This window comes from Puma concolor, chromosome D4, assembly GCF_028749965.1.
Source record: "Puma concolor isolate L17-30 chromosome D4, mPumCon1.1.hap2, whole genome shotgun sequence".
NCBI lineage: Eukaryota > Metazoa > Chordata > Mammalia > Carnivora > Felidae > Puma > Puma concolor.
In genome coordinates, this window is record NC_141679.1 from 81,308,117 (window position 1) to 81,314,116 (window position 6,000).

General features: G+C 42.1%; 1 long non-coding RNA gene and 1 other non-coding gene across 10 annotated transcripts in view; both read left to right on the forward strand.

Annotated features, from left to right (window-relative positions):
- Positions 1-6,000, forward strand: part of LOC147575032 (uncharacterized) — a 98,890-nt gene that overhangs the window by 32,217 nt on the left and 60,673 nt on the right. The gene's annotated exons all lie outside the window — the stretch shown is intronic.
- LOC147575033 (U1 spliceosomal RNA) lies at positions 1,348-1,511 on the forward strand. The gene has a single exon (XR_015243599.1). It is a non-coding gene; the product is annotated as a U1 spliceosomal RNA (small nuclear RNA).

The following is a 6,000-nucleotide window of genomic DNA, read 5'->3' on the forward strand; positions in this document are numbered from 1 at the left end:
CTCAATTTCTTTAAGATATTTTATTTTTCTGTTTCTTCTTGTGTCCTTTGCAATTTTATATTTTTCTTTAACAATTTACATTTCTTCCATATATTCAAATTTATTAGAAGTGTTTGTTTCATGGTATCCTTTTATTATATTTGAAATATCTGTATTGGTAATGTCTCTCTTCTTATTTATGACACTGGATATTTGTGTTTTCTCTTTTTTTCTTGTCTAACTTTGTGAGTGTCACTTTTATTACTCTTTTTAAATAGAAATTGCTACCTCAGTTAAGAAATAGAACGTTGACAATCTTTCTTCTAAGGTACTGGTGTTGTTTTAGATTTTATCATAGATAGTGACTATACATATATATTATATGTATAAATAATATATATTGTTTCTTTGAAATATATTCATTTTGTATAGTCTTTGGTAGGGGCAATAGATTTCATAACTTAAAAGCTTTAAAGGCTACAGCAAAGATTAACATGAAGCTCTAAAGCTTTGTTTAACGTATTGAGTGAAAACTTTTAAACTACAGGAGACAGAGGTCACTCAGAGTTTTTCAATAAAGTCATTTTTTAAATTATATTTCACACATAAAAATGTAAAGACTGTTATAATGAACACCCTAGTACTGATAACCAAGCTTAGGAAATAAAACGTTTCACATACCGATGAAATATATTGTGTGTCCCTTCCTTTTTTTTTTTTTTTTTAAATTTTTTTTTTTTAACGTTTATTTATTTTTGAGACAGGGAGAGACAGCATGAATGGGGGAGGGTCAGAGAGAGAGGGAGACACAGAATTTGAAACAGGCTCCAGGCTCCGAGCTGTCAGCACAGAGCCCGATGCGGGGCTCGAACTCACGGACCGCGAGATCATGACCTGAGCTGAAGTCGGATGCTTAACCGACTGAGCCACCCAGGTGCCCTTGTGTGTCTCTTTCTGATTGCATTTCCTTTCTATCACCAAATCACAAATTTGGTGATTGTCTTTGCAATTCATGTTTTTATATTTTTGCCTATGTGTATATATCCCTAAGCAGTAGGTACTGCTACTTTGCATTCTGTAAAGTGAAATATAAATGATAGTACACGGTATGTGTTCTCCCACGGATAGTTTTTGCTAAATATTATTCATTTAATAAACATTTTTGCTGACGTTTTCTATTTTTTTTAATTTCTTTTGAGATAATTTGGAATTGCTTGTTGAAGCTTTTTTTTTTAAGTGATCTCCGTGCCTAACGTGGGGCTCATACTCCCAACCCTGAGATCTAGAGTCGTGTGCTCCACCAACTGAGCCAGCCAGGCACCCGTTGAAGCATTTTTTATGATGTCTGCTCTAAAATCCTTGTCCGATATACTTACCTGGCAGGGGAGATACCATGATCACGAAGGTGGTTTTCCCAGGGCGAGGCTTATCCATTGCACTCCGGATGTGCTGACCCCTGCGATTTCCCCAAATGTGGGAAACTCGACTGCATAATTTGTGGTAGTGGGGGACTGCGTTCGCGCTTTCCCCTGAAAAAAAAAAAATAAATAAATAAATAAATAAAATAAAATAAAATCCTTGTCCGATAATTCCAGCATCTGATTTACCTCTATATTGGCATCAGTTGATTACCTTTTCTCATTTGGGTTGTGGCTTTCCTTGTCCTTGGTATGAATTTATTTATTTTTTTTTTTTTGTATCCTGGAAATTTTGAATATTAAGTTTTGAAATCCTGGATCCTCTTTAAGTCTTTTATTTCAGCAGGCAGTCACCCTGTTTATGTTTAGTGCACAGTCCCTGGCTTTCTTTTCTGGGCTGTGGTTCCAATGATAACATAGAATTCAGAGCCTATATAGTGCTGTTCTGCACCCCCCCCCACCCTTTTTAAGTTTATTTATTTATTTTGAAAGAGACAGAGACAGTACAAGTGGAGGAGGAGCAGAGAGAGAGAGGGAGAGAGAGAATCCCAAGCAGGCTCCACACTGCCAGCATAGAACCTGATGCAGGGCTCAAACTCATGAAATCGTGAGATCATGACCTGAGCTGAAACCAAAAGTCAGACGCTTAAATGACTGAGCCATCCAGGCGCCCCAGCTCTGGCCCATTTCATTCACCTGGCACCATCAGGGCTCCTGCTTGATCGTGCAGGTGCCATCTGTAGGGTGGAGGGTACTTCCCCAGGCAGGTCCTGCTAAGGGGAGTGTGGAAGATACTAGGCTAAGGGGCTGTGGGTGCTTCCCTGAGCCTGCTCTCCGAGCCACCCAATGCCTGCCTCATCGCTGCTGTATTGTCTGAAGGAGTGGAAGGTGCTTTCCTGGGCTCCCCAGTGCCTCCGGGTGGTGGGTGGAGGATGCTGGACATGTGAGACAGGGTGTTGTTTTCCAGGACCTTCTCTCTAGGTCATCTGGTGCTGATAAGCTTCTTATTCTATCTCTGTCAGTGCCCCTGAGGGAGAGAAGCATGCACCTGGGCCTCCTTCTGCCTCTGGTGGTAGTGGGGTGGGGGGGGTCATCTTTCACTGGGTGGAGGCCAGGAGATGCCGGAATGGGTCTCCCTCTACTGCTCTGTGGAGGGCCGGGAGACACTGGGCCTCTCGGCGCTCCTGGGAGGAATTCTCTGCCTGCTCTTTGCGGGTGCTGCTGGTGTAGATAGAGTAGGCCAGCCAGATAAGGCGTGGAGATGGGGTTCCTCACTAAGTCTCTGATGAGCTGCCTCTTTCCTGGGCCTTCAGCCAGAAAAAAAGCTGGCTTTTCCTACAGCTTTTTCTGTCTGTGCTTTTGGTGGTTCTGAGCTGTGTGCCTTTCCAGTGCCCACTCTGAGGTACATGGGAGAGGAAAGAACTCTCAGGGAATGGGGCATTGCTTCTCAAGTCCGAAGGTCCCTAGCCAATCTGCTATCTTCCCTCTACCTCTCAGAATCCTCTTATGGTTGTCTGTCATTATTTCCAGGAGTTTTTAGTTGTATTTGGAGGTGAATAACAGGGAAAAGTGGGTCTATGTCTCTTGTCTAGGACCAAAAGTCTCAAAGAGAGAAGCCCATTTTATTTTACAGTTCTTTCCTCAATCCCCCTCTCCTCTCACATTTTACTACAAACAGCAAGAAGAAAGCTTAGAAATCTCTTTGTATCACCAAGCTCATGGGTACACATTCTGTTTTCCATATAACTGGTGTAGGCAGTGTTGTCACAAAGATCCCCCTTCCTCCAGTTTCCAGAAATATGTTCCTCACTTCCTTTTGAGCTGCCCCTGGCAGTGTCCTCCAAGTCCAGATTTCTATCAACCATCTGTTCAAAGCAATTCAGGCTTGGGGCGCCTGGGTGGCGCAGTCGGTTAAGCGTCCGACTTCAGCCAGGTCACGATCTCGCGGTCCGTGAGTTCGAGCCCCGCCTCGGGCTCTGTGCTGATGGCTCAGAGCCTGGAGCCTGCTTCCGATTCTGTGTCTCCCTCTCTCTGACCCTCCCCCATTCATGCTCTGTCTCTCTCTGTCTCAAAATAAATAAACGTTAAAAAAAAAAAATTTAAAAAAAAAAAAAAAGCAATTCAGGCTTTCTCTATCATGCTCTAAAAAATCCTTCCGGCTTCCACCCACTGCCCAATTCCAAAACCACTCCAATTGTAGGTATTTTTTTATGTCACCACCCCACTTTCAAGTGCAAAATCTGTATGAGTTAGCTATTTATCCATAACAAATTAAAACAACGTAACAAACTTAAAACAGCACATGTTCATTATCTCTCAATGTCTGTGGTCCAGGAATCTGGGCATGACTTAGCTGGATCTTCTACTTGGGGCTCTCTCACAAGGCTGCAATCAAGGTGTTGGCCGGAGATAAGGTCTCATCTGAAGACTCAACTAGGGAAAGATCTTTCAAGCTCATGTACGTGGTTGTTGGCAGCATGTAGTTCCTTGAGGGTTGTTGGACTGACTATTCTGGCTATTGCCTCACTTCCTTTCTGGCTGTTGTCTGAGGACGGCCCTCAGTTCCTTGTTGTGAGGAACATTTCACAATTGAGGAAATCCAACATTTCAACTTGCTTAGTCAAAGGCAGTAATAAATAGAGTCAGCTAGTAAGACAGAGGTGACAATCTGATGTAACCTAATCATGAAAGTGATAGTCCATTACCTTTGTCATATTCTATTGGTTAGAAGCAAGTCACTATATTCAGCTCATACTGAAAGTAAGGGTGGTAGGGGGTGGACAGGAACACCAGGATAGGTGGGTTATTGGGGACCATCGTAAGATCTGCCTGCCATAATTGTTATCAATATTACTTACAGGGGCACCTGGATGGCTCAGTCAGTTAAGTGTCCAACTGCAGCTCAGGTCACGATCTCATGGTTTGTGAGTTTGGAGCCCCACATCGGCCTCTGTGCTATTAGATCATCTGTCTCTCTCTCTCTTTCTCTCTCTCTCTCTCTCTGCCCTTCCCTACTCATGCACGTGCACTTTCTCACTCTCAAAAATAAACATTTAAAAATTACTTTAAAAATATTCCTTTAAAGGGGCGCCTGGGTGGCGCAGTCGGTTAAGCGTCCGACTTCAGCCAGGTCACGATCTCGCGGTCCCTGAGTTCGAGCCCCGCGTCAGGCTCTGGGCTGATGGCTCAGAACCTGGAGCCTGTTTCCGATTCTGTGTCTCCCTCTCTCTCTGCCCCTCCCCCGTTCATGCTCTGTCTCTCTCTGTCCCAAAAATAAAATAAACGTTGAAAAAAAAATTAAAAAAAAAAAATATTCCTTTATAATTTTAGTGTTCTTTAAAATACTTTTTTAATGTTTATTTATTTTGAGAGAGAGAAAGACAGCATGAGTGGGGAAGTGACAGAGAGAGGGAGACACAGAATCTGAAACAGGCTCCAGGCTCTGAGCTGTCAGCACAGAACCTGATGTGGGGCTCGAACTTAGGAACTGCAAGATCATGACCTGAGTGGAAGTTGGACACTTAACCACTGATCCACCCAGGTGCCCCAATTTTAGTGTTTTAATAGCCAATAATCTTTATCTTTTATAGAACACTTACTAAACCTTAGTTTTTAGCCAACAAAAAAGGATTAAAATAATAACTTATTGTGACTTTAGAACCTCCAGTTATTATAACTATGCTATAATGCTTCATTCATTTGTGGAAGCATGTTGATGTGACTACATAGTAAAGGTTCTTCTGAGGTAGTTGCTTCCTTTCTTGAACCACTACGGCAGTTTGGCCATGTCTTCCTTACGTTTTAGCACTTCTAAATTTCCAAAAGAGATATTTATAGTTTTATCTCCCCTGCTGGACCATAGGCTGCTTGAGGTAAATTTTATAAAATGTATAGTCTCTCTCTATATATCTTAACATTTTTTCTATCCCTGACTGCACCTAAAAGAATATATTTACCATGGAGTTAAATTGATAGCTCTTTACAAAAGAGTCCCTGGGGCTCCCGGGTGGCCCAGTTAGTTGAGTGTCTAACTCCTGATTTCGGCTCAGGTCATGATCCCAGGGTCGTGGGATCAAGCACCTCATCAGACTCTGCTGAGCATGGAGCCTGCTTGGGATTCTCTCTCTCTTTCCTTCTGCCCCTCTCCCCCACTCGCGCGCTCTCTCTCTCTCTCATAAATAAATAAATAAATAAATAAATAAATAAATAAATAAATAAATTCCTGTAGCATTAAAAACCATGCACCCAACATCATTGCAACCATAAAAGTAAGATGTATTTGGTAGAATGTCTCTAGTTCACCTAAGTTCAATCAGATACTAGACAGATTAAATGCTAATTGAGAATACTTACAAGCACTGTATCTCCCAACACTGAAAAACAGAGTTTTTAATGAGTGAGTTGATGAATATTTTTTCCCTTTACATATATCCCTTTGACATTGTGTGTGTGCGTGCGTGTGTGTGTGTGTGTGTGTGTACACGTGTATCTATCTATCCATCTACCCATCTTTATTTTCTGAACCAGGAGTGTTTCTTCATTTTGTGCCTCCAAAAGTATTTCCACATTATTTATAATATGTAGCTAATAACACCACTGTGCG